We start from the raw sequence: 20,949 nt of genomic DNA, 5'->3' as shown, positions 1-20,949 counted from the left end.
CTCTCTCTCTCTCTCTCTCTCTCTCTCTCTCTCTCTCTCTCTCTCTCTCTCTCTCATACACACACACACACACACACACACACACACACACACACAAAAGGAGATGAATAAGAAGATGGAGATGGAGCAAGAGCACTCTTCAATTGCACAAATGAGAGAATGAATGATTTTTAGGTTTAGGTGACTTTGTATGAGCTCCCCATTCACACTTGGGCGCCCATGCTTAGCCAACTAACCCTTGAATGTTCTAGTTAGAGTGCACCTCTCATCGACGATCACTCTTACCCTTTTCCTATTGGACCGACAAGCCGGCCCATGACTACTAGAAGTGGATGCCGGTGATTAACATGGCCCCCTTCTTGATGTAGATTCCGCCCTCAAAATATAACAATACAGCATCAAGATCCACGATAGGAGTACTTGTAGAGCAGAAGAAAAACAACATTGTGAAAGCTTAAAGGCAGCATGTGCAGACGTGCAATAAGTGAGATGCATACATTGTATTCTAGGAAATGCAAAAAAAGTCATGAATTGTAACATTGCCAACTAGAACAAGCATAATACCTGAATGAAATGCAATTGAGTTAAGGTCTATTAGATTGACTCTAAGAGAAGTACACAAGAGCTAGGGCTAAAGTAAGTACTAGATTGACCAACATTAATTAACAAATGTCGATTAAAGAGTAGTTACCCCAAGCATTGTCTCTAATAGATATTTGTTGAATCTGAAGGATGCGAGCTCGCTGATGCTGTCCGTAGCCCCCCTGCTCTTGCCATCATTGCCTCCTCCCCTTGCGTAGCCCTCAGCCCGCCCCCGCCCCCTGCGTGTTGCTCATGCCCGTAGCTCCACCCGCTCCCTCACCTGCCCGCTTCTCCACTCGCTGCCCTCTCACTACCCCTGCCCACTCTACCTGTTTTCTTCCTACTCTTGACCATCACCAGCCTGCTCCCCACCCTTCCCTCGCCGCTACCCAACCCCCCGCTTGCCTGCCCTCTGCCTTGTCTGCCTGCATTCGACTACATTCCATTGCCTTATCTCTCATGCTTGTCGGGTCTCTTCAGCACCCTTGACGTGCTCGATCCAGTAGGATTTTCCTCGTTCGTCTATGCTCCTCCGCTTTCTTCACACTAGCAGACACAAATGTAGGCTCATGCTCCGCCACAGAGGGACTCCAAGGAAGCCTCCTTGCCCGACCCCATTGAGCCCACCATTCGACTTTCTCTCTCAACAACAGAGCAAGCGAGCCTAGCTGTAGAGGTGGACCGCCTATAGGCAACTTCAGTCATCTGCAAGATTCTTGGTACCATACCTAGCAGAGGAGGACTGCGTGATCTTCTCCAGGCCCGCCTTCTCGCAGAGAGGTGGGCAAGATCTTGGACGTTCAATTCCTCGGACGCGACTACTATCAGATAGAGTTTGAGACCTTTGAGATGGTGTCCAAGGTCATTGTAATGAGCCCCCTGACCATTCGAGAAGTTCGTGCCCACTTTCAACAGTGGAGACATGGTTTTGACCCAGATTCAGATGTTCTAGTAGAGGAGGTAGACCTTCCCATCTCCGTCTACTTTCCTAATTTTATGAGGGAGTACCTACCACTTTTGTCCAAGATAGGATCAATGATTGGGAATGTCCTGGAGACACCTCACAGGGTAGCCTCAGTAGTTGCCAAGGCGGTCGGCATTCCCTCAGTTCGTGTTCTGGTTAGAGACACCCACACTCTTCGAAGGTCATCCTACTTCCTTGGGTGAGTGGGGGGTGATTTGGACAAAGCATGGAGTATTCGGGCCTCCCCAAGTAGTGCTTCATTTGTCAACAGATGCGCCATCTTGCGAAGGCCTGTCCATGGAGGAGGCCCTGACCCACACCACATGCCCAGCCCCAGCCCTCAGGGGCTGGCCAACAGCAGTTGACAGAGATGCAAAGCACACAGGCAGATTCACCCTCCGACTCTGGGGCTCAAGCAGAGGAGGGATGTCAGCAGGTTCATGGTCGACGTAGGAAGGGGCCACAGCGACAGCTTAGCACTCAGAGTGGTACTCAGGCGCCTGCCCAGCAGCAGCAGTGGGTTCCCATGGGTAACCAATCTGACCCTCTTCAGTAGGACGATGTCCCTATTCCAGCCTCACCCTCGATAGTCCCCCCCTCCCCCCAAGTTCCCCCCCCTCCTCCTTCTCCCTCCGCATCTCCACCTTGCCCTCCTACCTTTGCCGATCCCCCTCGCCCCTCCCTTCCCCCTGCTCCTGCACCCCCCCTTCATGTTCCAGTCCAGCAGTCGACCCAGGGGGCAAGGCCATCCTCAGCTGCTAGGAGATCTCTTGGAAACGCCTTTGCCACGAGTCACTTAGCAAGAGAGGGACAACCTTTCTTGTGACCCCCCCCCTTTAGGTTCAGAGGTCTTCCTTTGCAGCAGTCACTCGTGGTCTCATGAGCTTCAACATTCGGTGTCAGTGGGACTTCTTTGCCTACGACTTTACACGATTTCTCAGCGATGCCTCACCACACCTTGAGGCAGCTTGCTTCAGGGTTCATGTTATGTTCCTTGCAGCTAGGGGGATAGAGGCCTTGGACTCAGCGGTTGGCTTCTCTTTTCCCCTTTGCGGTAGTGACCAGATTGAGTGGACTCTAGACTCAGTGTTGGAGTTGCTACAGACACAGGCCCTAGAGTCCTCTCATCACATGGAAAACCTAGGGGTTACAGACTTGCTTCAGAATCTTTGGCCATTGGCCAAGTTTGTTGTGACACCTCCAGACACAGCAGGATGTAGACACATTGTGGTTCACTTTTTTGCTGACATGCGGTGCCCACCATGCTATGTACACATACATGAGGACTCCTATACAACGGAGGTTGATTTACACATGGTTTAGTCTACTTGGGCTTGGGCTAGCCACTCTTTGCAATCACGCTTATCTCGAGGACGATCAGATGCGGATTATTTTCCATCCAAGCCAGCCTCAAAGATAGCATGTTTAGCTGTTGTGATAGCATCTGTTCTTTCTCTCTCCCCATGAGGATCATCTCATGGAACGTACAGGTATTAGGTGGGCCCCAGTTTTAGTGTCAGAGGGGCCGACTGCATCAGGAGCTTCAACGATGCCTTGTGGGAGGAGAGATTGGCCTCTTATGCTACAGGAGCATCATCTGTGTGAGAGTCGCATTAGATATTGTGGTCATCTTTTGCATGGACGATATGAGACTTTTTGTTCAGCTGCATTTGGATCTGGAGGCATCCAGGGCGGGGTATGTATGACTATTGTAGATTCTTTGCAGCAAGCCATTGTGGACAGAGGGATTATTGTGCCAGGCAGGGCTCGGTGGATCACTATGCAGGTTCAAGGTTGTCTTGTGGGCTTGTTGGAGCCCAACTTGTCCAAATTTTGTAATGATCCCACCTTGAAAAGCCTATCAAATTCCCATTTTTATGTCAAAGACATCTTATCATTTTGATCCACTTGTCTGGATTATGTAAAGATTAATTAGTCGACCGAGACCTAGATGCGTTTTCACTTTGTAATTATGATGAGTAGAACTCAATTAAAACCCCATGTACATTTTGAGCTAAGGTGACTAAAGTATAAAAGTCACCTTAGAACCATTTTTTAAAATAACATTTGAATGATTAATCCTGTGTCATACGAGTCTGAGAGAGAGAGAGAGAGAGAGAGAGAGAGAGAGAGAGAGAGAGAGAGATCTTATCCTCTTCGCTACACGCATCTCCCTCACCGGATTCACAAAGTGACCACACCATCGCGGTAGCCTCTTCGAGAGCTACGCACCCACTCCATGCATTCGCATCTTCGAGCTGCTCGCAAGCGATCCTTCCACGAGCTTGTTTTGCTTGTAAGTAGCACAAACGATTTCTGTTTTCAACAATCAAGTACTTTATGGAATGAGGGAGAGATTAGCTACGCATCGATACTCATAGACTTAGGTTTCACACACTTTTAGATTATGACCTGTGAGTCTATCGCGACTGTATTCGAGATAACTAGGGTTAAAATCTGGTGAGATTGGACTTATAGGTAAGTATATCCTAGTGAGAGGATGGTGCGTAGCAAGTTTGAAGCGATTCCAAGTTCATTTGATGTTTAAACCGTGTTATGAGCGTTTAGGGACATAGTGGGTTGGAGTTAACAAGGGTTATTGATTGATGCATCATAGAAGTGCATATGTGTAGATTGGTCTCAGCTTGACAAGCTAACGAGATTGCCTCTGTGCACCTACGGGTTAGTCGTCTCATCGGATGATAAGTATGTTGTATGTGTCGTGCTTGTGATCATGAATAGGGGAGTAGTTTGTCCTAAAACATTGGCGCCGCTATCGGGGACACAAGACCTTAAGTAGGGAGATCTACGTCACTCGTGTGATGGTTAGCTTACTTTAGTTTCCACTAGAGAGAGCTTAAACTTTTAGAACAAGATCCAGGATAGGGTATCCTGAGATCTAGTGGATAGCCAGGAAGCCTGTGTCTTGCCGAAGGTCTGTGACTAGTTAGATTTAGTTAGGTAGGATAATGTGGAGTTATGGTTTTATGGTTTTGAGTGCTTGTTATGGTTGTGTAGAAATAGTGTAGAAAAATGCTGTAAAAACGCAAAACAAACAAAAAGAAGAAACAATAAAGCTGTTTGCTTGCCTTGAGAGCAAAACCCACACTATATACTCTTTAAGGGTGTGAAAAGAGTAGACATTTGAATTTATGATCCAACGCTTGAGAAAACGTTAAAATTGCGACCAAAACCAACAAAAAGAAACAAGTGATTGTCATAAGAAAACACTAAGTGAACCTAGAGAGGCCAAGAAGAGATATAACCACTAGCCTGGGGTAAATTGATTGTGTCATGTGGTACAGCTGATATTCACAAGCTTAAGATGAAGTGTCATCAAATTTGCATCACTTTAAGTGCATTTGAGTTGTGAATTGCCATAGAAAAGTGAAATTTGTCAAGTGCTTGAGTCCAAGGTCAAAATAAGTCCAAATTCAGTGAAACTCAGGAGATAGACTTATATGGGCATAGGGAACACAACTGTCCAAAAAAAGTAAAAAAATCACATCCCAATTGCTCTCTGTCGAGTCTATCGCGATAGACTAGTGATTTGGAGATAGACTAACAATCTGGAAAAAACCTTTATACCACAGGTTAAACACATCCATACAAGGGTGCTCACAAAAATTGAGTAAATTTGAACACCATCTTGACCACCAAACCTCAAGACTGGTGTTAGAGTCTGAATTCGGAGACAGTGTGGCAAGAAGGCTTTGACCAAATGTCCAAACAGTGTACAAACTTGTCAATGCACTATACAGGGAGTGCGAAAACCAGGAGTGGGGAGAACTTGTGAAAAAGGCCAACACTGGAGAAATTTCTGAGTCTATCGTGATAGACTCGGGAAGTAGGGGCTAGGGACCTTAATTTTCAAATTCCTCCTAGGGAGAGCTTAAGCAGAGCCTAAATATCATACACACCGAATTTCAAGGTGTTTAGATCACTAAAAGTGAATCTAAGGCCCAGATAGAGAATCAGGCTCTGACAAAAACACTAAAATTGTCCCAAAACCCAAACCAAGTGTCCAAACTTCATAAAACTTGAGGGATAGACTCTAGAGAGTAAGGGGAACTCAAAGGTAAAGTCACAATTTTAAATTGACTTATGATGAGTAATCTGTCAGTCTATCGCGATAGACTCAGAAAGGGATGATTCAGACAATTTTTTGCAAACTGTGACTATACTGCTAGGACATACTCTTCACATAGATCCCAGCCATCATTTCACATTTGAAATTGGACCACGAGAAGACTGACCAGTTGTCATTATAAAAAAAAAAGTGGTTGTTGTACGTAATTGAAAGATTTTCCTAGTTCAAGGAAAACCCTTGTGAACAGACTAACCATACTTGTGTAGATCCAAGAAGGAGATCATCACAGAGGTGCGCAGGAAGAAGGAGTCCAGGTAAGATTTAAGTTTGCAATACATCTTTGATTCTTATGTATTTAAGGTCAGGAGCCTTTTTTAAGTCAGGAGCTAAAAGTGTCAAAAGTCAAGTAAGAACCACGTCCACTGAAGAGAGTGTAACTCAGGCAAGGCTGGATCCACTAGCACCGATTATTGAGGAGGGTAGTGATACTGACACTTCCTCAGATAAATCCTTTTTCATGATGGGTAGTCAAAAGCCAGGAGGTGTCTCCTATGAAGGACCAATGCTAGGGGAAGCACCTCCCTAAATCCTTTGAACGATTTCAGGTTCACTGTAATCTTCTTAGAAGGAACAAACTCGAGGGGAGCCTTAGTTTATTATGACTATCAAGGACGCAAGTGTATTTGTATTGAAGAAGGACCGGCTCAGAGACTGGAGATAATTCGAGTCTATGATGATGGAGGTAGATTCCGAGACGAAAAGGGGAACCCCTATCTGATAGTTAGTAACCTTGAGGATTACAACAGATATGGAGATAATGTGGCGAAAAAGAAAATTGTTTCAGAAACCCATGAACCGCCTCCAAACATTGATCGACCTGGAGCGCTTTTTATGTATGATAAGAAAACAACCAGGATATCAACTTATAATGAGAATGTGGGGATTTACAAGCATGAGAGCGAGGGAATAGTTTCCTACTTTCGTTGCAAAGAACCATACCCAAACGAGTTAATCAAATACAAGGTTCTTTACTTATTCTCTTATGAAATTGCTATGGGGAAGGATATCGTTTTTGTTGATAGGTACGGGCGAGAATACCAACGTATTCTCCCAGAGGAGGAAGAAAAGGCAACAGTTCCAGGAGCATCAACATATGGCCCCGAAGAAATACTAAGAGCCACATACACCCCTGGCAAATCGACAAATCCATTTTCAGAGGAGTATGACGCGACCTCACAATCTACCCGACAACCAACGTTCAACTACTAGGACCAACCAGCTACCCAGCCATCATTGCAAGCCATGGCTTTGACAGAGTACAACATTAGAACAAGACCAAAATTGAGATGGTTATCAAGCCGCACGAGGGGTAAGGGATTTACAAGAACCACTACTCTATTCACTATATTCTTCCACCCATAGAACGAGTTCGAAGAGATGAACCATCTCTTGCAAGAACTCTTAGAAATTATGGCTTAGGAGAACCATTGGGAGAGGAACCTGGCCACTACAGAAGACCAGAGGAGGTATATCAACTAGGACGTGGAGATCCAATGATGAGATTTGTAGACCATCGTAGAATTAGACCTTCTCAAGTGCAAAAATGGGTAAACAAGAAATACATGGGAAACACGGATCCGAGGGATCATGTAGCAGCCTTTGTGCGTGTAATTAGAGTTGAAGAGGTGTTAGACTTCCCTGCCCAATTTTCAGGGTTTGGACTAACCCTAGAGGATGATGCAGCTACGTGGTTTGACTCCGTGGAGCGAAGAGACTTTGAGTCTATGGAGGAGGTGTTTGACGAGTTTTATAGAGGAATTCTCACAAAGCGGAATAGCTCATAATACTGTCTCACAAATCCACAAATGCAAACAGAAAGAAGGAGAATCTGTGAGAAAGGCAGCCCTAAGACTAAAAAGATATGTTGAGTTCTGCCCTGTGGAAGAACTGCCAACTCAGTCCAGACTTATGCTTATATTTATTCAAGGACTGAGGAATGTAGATCTCCAGAAGGACTTACATATGAAGGGGAGCACGACGTTAAATGAGTTAACTAAGGAGGCTCTTTACCTTGTAGACAATTGCACGGTCTACAAAGAGGGTGAATTCAAGGATCTTGACAACGATTCATCCTCACAACAAAGTGGAAGCAAGTCCATTAAGACAGCACCAAAAGGAGAAATAGTTGTAAGCCACGAGCAGCTTGTAGAGGAAGTGCTAAAGAAGATTAACTTGTATGCCAAACCTCAGGCTAAACATCCAAAATGGTGTGCGATTGAACAAAAATGGACAAACCATGGGACGGAGGAATGTTATTATAACAAGGGATATGTGAGAGAACGACCATATGCCCCCCAAGCTCAGGTAGCATCTCCTCAAATTCCACCGATGCCTAGGTATCAAACAGGCAACCTACAGGACCTATAGGTGTAGAAAGACCACAACCAGTGTTGAGGCAACAACCACCCCTACCAGGATTACGACTAGTCGGCACCAGATACACACCAACCGTAACTGAATCGGAAGAAAAGGCTTTGGTGCCTATGCATGCATATTACGAAGATCCCAATGGATATACTGCGAATCCTGTCCACCGAAAGAACCCTCCACACCAGAACCATGGAGCATGATAGGAAATACAGGACCACCAACTGCTACACAGGCAGCAGGAGAAGGGAGATATAGCTTGGATGAACGAACATTGTTGTTCATAGCCAACGGAGGCGTGAGCGGGCAGAGGCATGAACACCAACAAAGAGGAGCTCAAGGAGCACCTCAACAGCCTAAGGGACCATGCGACAAGTGTGGTGGAGACCATTGGCTGAGAGACTGTCCTCATGATGAAATCATTAGGGTCAACGCATATTGCGCCGAGTGTGGAATTACTCACTTGATTCCTGATTGCCCTAAGAACCTAAGCAAAGGAGCAAAAGCTACTTTGAATATGCTGGGAGCACTGCCTTCCAGTGGAGGGTCAGAAAACGAAACTACAATTCCTATTAAGGTCTTGACGAGAGCCCAAACAAGGAAAAATGACAATCAGCCCAATAGTAACGATGAAAATCAAGAGGAAATCAAGACTGACAAGTCTAGCGTCAGTCGTGATAATCCTTGGAAAGAACGAAGAGAGAAAATAAAAGCTAGACGTGAGCGAAAACAGAAAGTTGTAGAAGCTGAGCTAACAATGGCTTGAGAGCAGCTTAAACAGCAAAGAGAGTCTAACTCTCTAAAATCAACGGAGGGACCAAGGAGCGCAAGCTCAGGAGGGTCTGTATTGGTAGATAAGGTCAATGAACCCTTTGATGCAATCTTGCAAGCATATGAGGCAAGATTGAATAACAGACAGACTCTAGAGCAAAGGTGGATGACATATCCATATCCAGAGATAGAAAAACAGAGACTAGAGATGTACAAGAAATTGATTAAAACTGCACAAGCCTTACTAGAGCCTCCACCTATGGATGTGAGGGATAGAATAATCAAACCACCAAACAATGAAACACCTATCAAAACTGAACAAAGGGTACCTGACAAGATAGAAAACTATAAATCCTTGCCTGATGTAGAGGATGCAAGAATCGTGCCTAATAGCACTGATGAATCACTGAAAGATTTTCCACCATATACACCCATTGTGGAAGAAAATTTTCCTGAAGAGCTATGGGAAACGGTGAGAAAAGCTCAAGAAAAATATGAGACAAAAACAATCGAGTCAGCGCCTTTCTCGGAGTTGAACTTGAATAAGCCTCCATGGGATATAGACGCTAAATCATTTCAAGGGGATAATGGTTCAGTTGCATCCGAAGATAGCAGACCAGCATCACTCAGAACTTTGCCGCCATACATGGGAGACTACAAGGCAAGGTCGGAAATTCGAAAAGTACCTTCTCAAAGAATAGGAGGGCCAAATCAATTGGACACTAAAATTTTGACAGACTTGTTGTCTACTCCGGTCAAGTGTACAATCACATTGGCAGAATTGTTAAAAATTAGGCCAAGCATGTGGACGGAAGTGGGCAAATGTCTTGAAAATTTTGGTATAAGGACGCCTCTTAAGTTCTTCGAAACTGAGCTTAATGACACAGAACCGAAGAGAGTCAACACTAGACCAGTGCCTCTAAACAAGGTCGGAGAGTATTGTGAGGGTGAAGACGGAAACACTACTCTACCAATCGAGTATAACGGCATAGAGACTAAGGCCATACTTGATAGTGGAGCTGGCATTGCCATTGCTACCAAATTACTATGGGAAAAATGGGGAAAACCGGCAATACGAACAACTATAATGAAATTGCAACTAGCGGATGGGCACATAGAAAGGCCTATAGGATTGCTTGAGGCAATTGTGGTATCTATATGTGTCATAGAGTACGAACATACATTTGCCATAGTAGATTTCGGCAAAAAAAACAATTATGAAATTATCCTTGGTAGGCCGTTCATGAGGCAACTCAAGATGGTGCAGGACTGGGGGTATGATTATTTGTATCTAAGACACGCTGAAACCACTACACATGTAAATATGAGGAAGCATAGCTACCATGATGTCACGAGAACACCTGTGGGAAGAATTCGACTCAGCCACCATTAGTGGATTAGAAGTCCCAGCGTGGTTCTGTAAGAAAAAGGAGATATGGATGTGCGGAGCATCTCAATGTAGTGAATTCGACCACAATGAAAGGACAGTAGAGAGGGTATTGGAAGAAGATTCCTATATACCAGAACCCTTCCCTAAACAGAAGCTCAAACCCCTAGAATGGTCTCAAATTTTGGCTACATTGGATGTATGCGTCAATGAAGTCACTCCCACAAAATTTTGTAATGAGAATGGCTACGATATCGTACCATACTACATCTTGAGAAAAATTGTGGAGGAAGAGGAGAATGAAGGAGATACTAGGAATACGAGGGTCAATCAAATGGAAATGAAACTTGATATTAAGATAGTGGGTTATGTGGACATCCCCACTAAAAACATCAAGCAGGATGGAGAAGAATTTTATGCTTCTTCTGATCAATGTGAAAACGAAGATAATGCGGATGACGAGAAGTCGGAAAATACGGAGGAAGACGACCATCAGGATCAAGACAATGACGTCTTTTACAACTTCCCGAACCAAAGTGTGAGACGCCAAAAAAGATACAAGTGTAGGCGACACCATAACAGTCTAGCAACTAGGCTTAGACCTATGCCTAAGTTCAGGAGTAAAACACATTTCCTTATGAACATTCATGTTGTTGATTGTGCTAAGGATAAAGTGTCAGGAAGATTTCTTAAGGTTGCTGAAGACCCAGGTTTTAAGGCAAGAATGTTGAAACTTAAGAAAACCAGCAAGGCAAAAAAAAAAGAGTTGCAAGGGAAATATTGGATGTCTTTGGAGATCCAATTATAACGAAAGTTGAGTGCAAAAAGAAATAAAATGATTTGAAACAAAACCTGAAAAATGTATGGACAACGGAAATGGAAAGTAGCAATGGATCGAACGCTAGTGATGGGAGTAAAAAGATAGATGTCCCTCCTCACTACTGTAAGTACACCATTCAGGAGAGAAAATTGGTGGTCCAGCAACCGATGAGAGAGCCTAAATCCAACGAGTCCTATGATGGGCCAGAGAACGCCAAGAAAATAGACCTAGCAGAGCCGGGAGAAAGTCCCCGACCTGCTTACATTGCCACAGATCTAAGCCAGGAAGAAGAGGACTTACTGATCAAAACGCTTAAAGAATTTCGTGATGTATTTTCCTGGTCATACAAAGATTTGAAGGGGGTGGATCCTAACATTTGTGAACATTCGATCGCTCTAAAGTCGGATGCAAAGCCAAGCAAACAGCGTCCGTACACGTGCAATGAGACATTCGCCAAAAGGATCAAGGACGAGATAGACAAACTTATGGATGCTGAATTTACTTATGAGATAGAGCACACTGACTAGGTGTCGCCAATCGTGGTGGTACCTAAGAAAAACAGGAAATTACGAGTGTGTGTGAATCTCAAGAAGGTAAATGCAGCAACAATAAGGGACAATTATCCTCTCCCTATCACGGAACACGTCCTGGAACGAGTAGCAGGCAAGCAGGCCTATAGCTATATGGACGGATTCTCTGGTTATAACCAATTGGGGGTCAAACTAGAAGATCAGTACAAAACAGTGTTTGCAACAGAATGGGGCATATATGCGTTTAGGGTAATGCCATTTGGCTTGACCAATGCTCCAACCACATTTCAAAGATTAATGACACATGCTTTTAAATAATACTTGAGGATATTTTTGGATATTTACAATGGATGACTTGTGTGTCTATTCTCTATTGAGAGAAGACCATATAGATCATCTTAGAAAGGTATTCAAAAAATGCAGAACGTATAGGATATGCCTCAACCCAAAAAAATGTGTATTCATGGTACAGCAAGGTAAGATCCTAGGCCACATAGTATCGGCTAATGGAATTACCACTGATGAAGACAAGGTAAAGGTGATCATAGAATTTCCAAGACCAAACACTATACGAGAGGTACAATCATTTATGGAACATTGTGGATACTACCGACGTTTTATCTACATGTATGTTGTAATAGCAAAACCCTTGTATAGTCTGATCACGATTTTCATATAGACCGACGAATGTGAGGAGTCATTCCAGAAATTAAAAGAGGCACTGGTATCTGCACCAATTCTAAAATCACCAAATTGGTCAAAGATTTTCCATGTACACGTAGATGCTTCGGCATTTGCAATAGGCTGTATATTAGCACAACCAGGGGAGGGTAATACAGATTTTCCCATCAGTTATTCTAGTAGACAACTCAACAGTGCAGAGAAGAATTATACCACCACTGAAAGAGAAGGATTGGGAATGATATACGCGGTAAAGAAATTTTGTCATTATTTGCTTGCGAACAAATTCACATTTTTTGTGGATCATCGGGCACTTTTGTACTTAGTAAACAAACCTTGTAACACGGGATGAATTGTAAGATGGTTCATTGTGTTGCTGGAGTTTGATTTTGCGGTAGTAGTAAAGAAAGGAAAAACTCATCAAAGAGCAGACCACCTTTCTTGATTACTACACGACAAAAAGGCTATTGGTGTAGATGATGATCTCCCAGACGCATACATGTTTAATATGGAGATGGTACCAAAATGGTCAGAACAGATTATTCCGTTGTTGACATATGGAATGAATCTTGACGAAAGACACACGGTGGAAGACGTTAGACAAGCACAAAATTACACTATGCTTGCGAGAAGAATGTATCATCATGGTAACGATGGGATTCTAAGGTTGTGTATAGGCCCAAAGGAGTACGATGCGTATCTAGAGGAGGCACATACACAGACAGGGGGATTCCATCGAGGAAATAAAATAATCTATGAACGATTAAGAAGACTTGGAGTGTATTGGCCTGGAATGGCAGACGATGTAGCTAATTACATTAAAAAAATGCAACTTCTGCACAACCAATACCACTGTGGATTATGCCACATTATACCAAGTGACGATAGCATCCGCATGGAGTCATGCTATTGTGGAATATTTAACTAATAAGGAGTTACCAAGAGATTGGTCTAAAGCCAGACAAAAGGCTTTACAAATCAAAGCGAATAGGTACACCATCATTAATGACCAATTTATAAAAGAGGAACTGATGACCAATTGAGGTTAGTTCCTCATGAAAATGACTACTTTCCATTATTGGAGCAAGCTCATGCAGGCATAGCAGGAGGTCATTTTTCAGCGGAGAGAACCATAAAAATCATTATGGTTGCAGGCATATGGTGGCCGACCATGATTCAAGATGCAACAGAATTGGTGAAAAGGTGTGATGAATGTCAACGCACTAAGGTGCCAGTTAAAAGAGACGTCATGCTTTTAAGACCAATGATGAGTGCTCGAGCATTCGCTAAATGGGGATTGGACTTTGTTGGTCCTATTACTCCACCAGCTTATCGTTCACAAGCACAATACATCATAGTGGCCATTGATTATATGACCAAATGGGTGGAAGCAAAAGCCACAACGAAAGCAGATGCTATAACCACGGCACAATTCTTATATGAATATGTGTTTACACGATATGGCCTTCCAATCGAACTGGTGAGTGATAAAGGGACACACTTTGTAAACGAAGTTATCGAACATCTCTTGACTGATTTTATGGTAATTCATCGCAAATCTGCACCCTACCATCCACAAGCCAATGGCCAAGCGGAAGCGACCAACAAAATCTTGTGTACAGTTCTTACAAAACTGGTTAGTGAAATAAGGACGGACTGTGATCAAATGCTATATTCAGCATTGTGGACTTATTGAGTTGCATATAAAACAACACTCAATGCTACACCGTTTAATATGGTGTATGGGTTAAATGCAATACTGCCTATTGAATTTTTTATTCCAATGCTAAGGGTAGCTAAACGGTTGGACTGGACAGGCCATGAGCTTTCAGAAAGGTTAGATGACCTAGAAAAACTAGATGAGTTACAACTCAATGCGGTAGCAGCCATTTTTGCAAAAAAAAAGGCAACAAAAAGATTTTTTTGACAAACATGTCAAAAACAAGGACTTTAAAACGGGGGACTATGTCTTGGTATACACCCTTAAACAGCATGCCAAGAAGCTAAAGAAAAGAGGAATGGGGCCTTATTTGATACAAGAAATCTCGTCTAGCGGAGCAGTAAAACTGTCGACACTAGATGGAAAAGAAATGCCGAATTGGATTAGTGGTTGTCGTTTGAAAAAGTATCATCTACCTCTAACTCCTGGGATGTTGTTTCAAGTGCATTATGGCGAAGCCTATAGATAGGAACAACAACGAGTTCATGACCAAGCACAACAAGAAGCCAAGGAATGCATTGCTAAGCGAAAGCAGTTTCTAAGGACAATAAACATGGTCACACCAATGATGACTGAAGAATATCCTCTTCCAACATTCCAAACAATCGAAGCGGATATACAAAGTGAAGAATTATCAAAGACAATCACAGACTTTATGGCTCAGGACGACAGCACCATTGACACTTTAGAAAATACGTGGTGTAGTCCTTACATAAAAGCATATGCAGGCACAGAACAAGTAGAAATCTATGCATTGCTTGACACTGGAGCGAAATTGAATGTCATCAGCTTTGAGCTCTTTCAAAAACTTGGACCAATGACGAAATTATCAGGTTCCATGTGCTGCCACCAATTAGATCAGCAACGCCGTGTATCTTAGAGTGTCGTGGATGAAAGCTAACAGGGTATTCATTGATTTGGATACTAATGAAGCACTGTTTAGAAATAAAAACTTTTCAAAACCCTTCTTATCATATGATAGATATACGTCAATGTGGAGATAGGAGTCAATACATCCGCAACGCATTAATCAACAACAATAAAAGTTTGGATGGCAAGAAATGTATTATCAAAAACCAACAATCATGCAGGGAACCAGGCAAGTTTGGGTACGACGTACAGATCTAGCCGAGGCACAATTTCATCAAGGGCGGAAATATCAAGTTTGGCTCAAGCAAGACAACTTAATTTCTGTAAAAGAGTTGACAGACAAAAAGACAAAACACCCAAAGCCAGCAAAGCTTCAAAGAACAATTATTAACAAGCCGAATCCGCAATGGACTATATTGATATGGCATCCAAAATTACCAACGAGCCAACAACACAGGTATGGATGCCGAAGAAGACCAACGAGCAGTTGTCTACAACTGTCAATGACAAGCTAGACCATACAACCATCACGCGGAAACACGTAGCGTCCACAACAACAAACACGAGGATCTGTACAACCAAAGTCCTCACAAAGATATGGAAACGAAAGACAGTTCAAACAGAACATGCAACAAAGAATACAACCATATTGACTTCAGCGGAGGCACAACCAAAAGTTCATACACCTTGGAAGACCATCAAACAAAGAGCGGCATAATTACAACTTCTTATCGCCAAGAAAATCTGCCAGCCAACTCAGGTTACCACAGGAAACCTCAACGACGAATGCCAATAAGCGTATCGCTTATACCTACCTCTTACACCGCATAAAGGTTTTCTAAATGCATTGACTGTGCATGCATATAGTGCTACTTTACAAGTCCTGCATTAGCACGAGTTAATGGCCATGCACAGCACATACCCTTGACGATACCTTGTCGTCCAGGAGGACTCCGACCAGGAGGGGGGGAGGCATTCCAAATACGGACTCACGTCATATATTAGAGGGCAATGTTTGTGATTAATTTTTCAACCATTTTTGCGTTTTATTGTGTGATTTTTGGGAAAAGAATATGCCCTCATAATTAATCGAGAGTGGGGACCAAATGATCTATGGGCCCCTAGGGATGTGTATATACTGTAAAGCAAGTCAAAATTGGCCAAAAATCGTCGAAAAACAGAAAAAAATAAAAATAAAAAAATAGGCCAAGGTTGACGATTGAGAGCGAGAATGTACGTAGACGAGAGAAAAGTGAGCTACAAAGTGTTTTGCTATTCATTGATATTTTTATAGGTTAGAATTCCTATTTTTGGGTTATTTTGGGATTTATTTGCTTTATTTTAGCCATTTTCTAGCAAAAAATATAGAAAAAATCCATAATCCAGATGGAAACACAACAGAAGAGACGCGTGATCAAAACAAGGTAATGAAGACACATAAAAAATATGGAGTGCAAAGGTGACAGGGCAAAAATGGCCACCGTCATGACGGGACCCCCAAAAGGAGAAATCTGCAAAAATTGTAGAACTGGAGCAAACGAGGTCCAAATCAAAAAAAAATTGAGTCTAAACCGCATCTCACGAAAAGCTATGACCACAGGTAAAAGATGGGAAAATTCCATGTCAGAGCCTTGATCACATATAGGGAGGCTAGGCAAGAAATCTCTCATTTGAGTCATTTTCCATTGTGAGAGAGAGAGAGCTCCCTACAGCATCTGAGACTTCCAGGAGCTCATCCATCGCTCACGGTCACCAGATCGACATCAGATATGAGAGGTATGCTCGTCAACACTGACTCTAAGTGTTGTTTACTTCAGTTAGTTGCAAAACCTCGCCAGCACCACCATCACAACCTGTGCACACATACTGTAGACCGGTTGTTAGGAAGACCAGAGACCACCAATGGAACCAAAATTGAAATGCACAATGCCTATAGCTTAGGGATCAAGCCTATGACCTCGGAAAGCGCGAAGGAAGCCTCCCAAAAAACCCTAATTTCACAGGGCCTGTAGAAGGGCAGCTGACCAAAGTGATTGAAAATGAGCCAAAATTCATAGGCAGCAAGCCAATAACCTCAACAAACCAGCTAAATGGTTAGACCATGAAAAAGTCAGTCAAAACTGAGCCTAAAGTCCCTATCTGATGAAAACTACGCAAAGTGTCACGAAACTCTAACAGGCCGACCAAGTGACCAAATGACACCAGATTTGACAGGGTACATCCAAAAGAGGTCAACTACGAGTTGGAATGTTGCCACTCAAGAAGAAGCACTTCCACGAGGGAAAACGCCAGCAACAGGCCAGAAAGACATCCAAATGGTAGTCCTTGGTGATGTAAGCACCAAAAGGACAACCAACTGCTTCGATGGAAGGTCAAAAGGAAAGGAAAGTCAGCATGAGTCATACAATGACCAGAAAGTACGGCGACCATCACCTAAGTGGTCTACTCCGACTCCAGAAACAGCCAAGTGCTTCCAACAGGGAGTACACTTTTCCAAATTGGTTAAAACTTAATGTGTGTGTCTAGGAGAGCCTACTAACACCATTGTGGTTAACTAACATTAAAAAAAACTTGTAAAAATGACTAGATGCTGAGTCTATCGTGATAGGCTTGATCATACACGTAGACACGTAAAATTTTGATTGTGACTTCATAAAGGGTACTAACAAGGCCTAATGACCCCAGATATCAAATCAAAGTGCAAATTTGCACTATCTTGACCAAGAAACTGAGTCTATCGCGATAGACCAACTACTCATCTTTGGGGGGGGGGCTTTTCCAAAATTATCACAAGGATAGACTTGGGGAATCATATAGAGGCAATACACCAAATTTTGAGACAAGATGGACTCATATGACAAGAATAGATAGACTTGAGAGCAGCTCAGAGTCAGAACACGACACCTCAAGGGCAGATAGTTAAAATTCACAGGTGGGGGGTCAAGGAACCTTACATCAACTAGGAGAAGACAGACAGATGACTACAGAGCCAAAATATAACAAAATGACACTAAGTCCTAGTCTATCGTGATAGACTAAGCAAAATTATACAGGGCCATCTGATCAAAAATTCGAATCAACAGTTGGCTTCAGCATGATGCAAGAGGGCTACCCACGAAGTTTGAGCCCAAAACAACACAAAATGAGGGAGATAGACCAACATCTCCTTGGAGGGAATCTGAAAAAATGAAAGTTGATCCAAAAGGGGGTCACCTGACATCCACTTGAGATGGAATGGGATCAGATCATGTACAAGACATGAGGAACCAAATGGTGGAGTCACATGTGGAAAATATATCTCCTGTCAAAAGATAGTCTGTCTATCGCGATAGACCAGGCAGAATTTTCAAATGAGCTGATTTTCAATTTGTGACTATAGGGTGACCTTACATGCCCTATGCACATACACCACACAAAATTTCAAGGCATTTGGATATGTTCTCCTTCATCAACAACGTTAATTTGAAGCCGTCAGAGTCAAACACTGAAAGAGCTTGCCTATCTGCTAACATTTTTCCTTAACTCATCTTGGGACTAAGAAGGCTCACCTAGATGCATGCTTAAGTGATAATCAATTTAGAAAAGAAGTACTATGTTTGTACATTAACCGTTACTTGTGAATACAAGATCCATGGACGCTTCTCTGGGAAAAAGAAAAGGCAAGAACCTGGCAACGAAGGGTGCAGTACCCTATACACTTCTACACAATTCATTAAAGCGAGCAGCCACATTGATACCTGCATACGTGAAATAGGCAGCAGCTTTCCAAATCTACCAAGGTTCCTATGTGGATGACAAAGGAAATTTAGTGGATATAGTAATGATCCCCAAGGAGGCAGAAAACTACCTGAAAAGATCACCGCAAAGGTCATGGTTAAAGAAAGTTGGCTTATGGAACTTTGTTTCACTACCACCAGTGGTGATAGATTTCAAGAGGGTACAACAACTAATTGAGACTATCCAAGAAGACGGAACTTGCAGGGTTGCAGGCATGGATAATGAGATGATGGAGATTCAGATAACCAAGGAAATCATGAAGGAAGCGTTAAAATTGTCTGATCAGGGAGCCAACATGAGAGAAAGAAGGAAGAATCTCACAGTCTACCTGCAGAGATCCAAACTACCGTCTTTTGAACTCATAGCAAACCCAGAAGTGAGGGAACTGACACAAATATACAATCAATGTTTGTTGAGCTACAGCAAGAGATCGCCTAGATACACTACACCGCACGGGGTCATCTCAACAACAATGACCTGGGCTATGGGAATGACACATGATTTCTATATAGATCATGCATCATATCTATTTGAGGAAGTCACAAAGATACAGCACGACAAGCCAAATTACATTGCAGGAGGAGAAGTACTCACCAGAATGATATACCGTGTCATAAGAGCAGCAGATCAGCTACCACCTGCTCCTCAATAGAACGACTGGCTGGTGCTAAGAGAGAATATTGAAGATAGACAACAAAGGCGAGTACCTCCCTCTACTAACACCATTGGAGGACGCAGGCTGGAAAGAGTCACCAGAAGTACACAGGAAAAGATGGAAGAAGAAAGAAAAGTTGAAGAAGAGAACTTGAGATTAAAGAAGCAAAAAGCGGAAATTGAGAACAACACTAGATTGCAGAAGGTAGCAAAGATGGAAAGAATGCTAGAAGGCTTTGTACTAGAAAGATCTCTACGAGGTGATGTAGGCGCCACTTGGAGACCCTCTAGTAGCACTTACACATTAAGAACAAAGAATAAACACAATCCAGCTTTTGAGTTGGACTGGTTTGAGAGATACATCCAGACAGGAATGCTACGGATGAGCCAGAACTGCCACTTGAAGAGGAGGATCTCCAAACCTTGAGAGATCAATTGAGGCCAACTACACGAGATGAGGAAACACCACCTCCATCTCCAAGGCCAGAGACAAGTGAAAGGCAATCAACTCCACCTGTTGACTCTCCTCTGCATTCAGAGAGCTCACATCGTGATGAGAGAGTTCCTACACCACCCAATGGAGAAGAAGAAGAAAGGACAGATGGCCATCTAAACAATGGAACAGTATCAAACATTGATAAAGGCAAGCACATAGAGGTAGATCTGACAAGAGAAAAAGCTTCCTCCTCTCAAGAAATTGAGTTGGAAGCTACTATAGACCTGGATTTACAGTCAATGGAGACTCTACGAAACCAAACAAGACTGCACAGTCGGTTGTTAGCCGATCAGAACAGGGCAAAAAAAAGAAATTGGAAACAACCCATCAAGAGGTTCTGAAGTTGCAGGAGCAAAGAGATGACAACCTTAAATTGATCAGCATAAAAGATGCTGAGATCTTGGGTCTCAAAAGCAGAGTAAACCTCCTCAAAGAAAATTTACAGGAGTCAGAAAGTTTCAATGCCATTTGTGAAGATACAATCAATGCATTTCTTGAAGATGTCAATGACATAGATGAACAAATCCAAAGGTTGGTGTCGGAAAAGCAGGATGCCCTGACAGTCAAAAATTTACAAGTCATAATTGATGACTTACAAATCAAAGTGAAGGATTTGAGAACAGTAACGGACATACAGGCAAGGGAGATAGAAAGATAAAAGAAACAAAAAACGCTGCTACCAGCAACACCGGTGGTCCAACCGCAAGAAGACATGGAAGCACTGAAGAGAGAGCTGGAATTGGAAAGAAAACAGAGGTTAATGATAGCCGAAAGTGCACTTAGAGCTGAGGATCAGTTGCAAAGGCAAATCTCGGATTTACAAAGTGAACAACAACAAGGACCAGCTCATGACAGTGAAATAGAAAGCCTCGTTTCCAAGTCCATCAAAGAAGAAAATGAGAATCTACACAACAGAGTAAAAGAGTTAGAAGAGGCTGCAGCCCAAAAGGAGATGGAATTTCAAATACTCCAAATCAATAATCGAACAATGGCGGCACAAATTGCAAGTCTCCAAACTGCAAAGCAACCCCAAGGGCAGGTGTGGGTACACCTGGTGCAAGTGGCCACGGATTTGGCCGGACTGGCAGAACTATATGGGGGTGATGATGACTATGAGGATGGATCAGAGGACCATGGGGCCCCAAATACACAGAATGATCAAGCTGGCTCCAACAACCAA

Source organism: Adiantum capillus-veneris, chromosome 26 (assembly GCF_014529385.1).
Source record: "Adiantum capillus-veneris isolate H3 chromosome 26, ASM1452938v2, whole genome shotgun sequence".
Lineage (NCBI taxonomy): Eukaryota > Viridiplantae > Streptophyta > Polypodiopsida > Polypodiales > Pteridaceae > Adiantum > Adiantum capillus-veneris.
The sequence above is the reverse complement of the archived record's forward strand: the minus strand, read 5'-3'. Positions refer to the sequence as shown.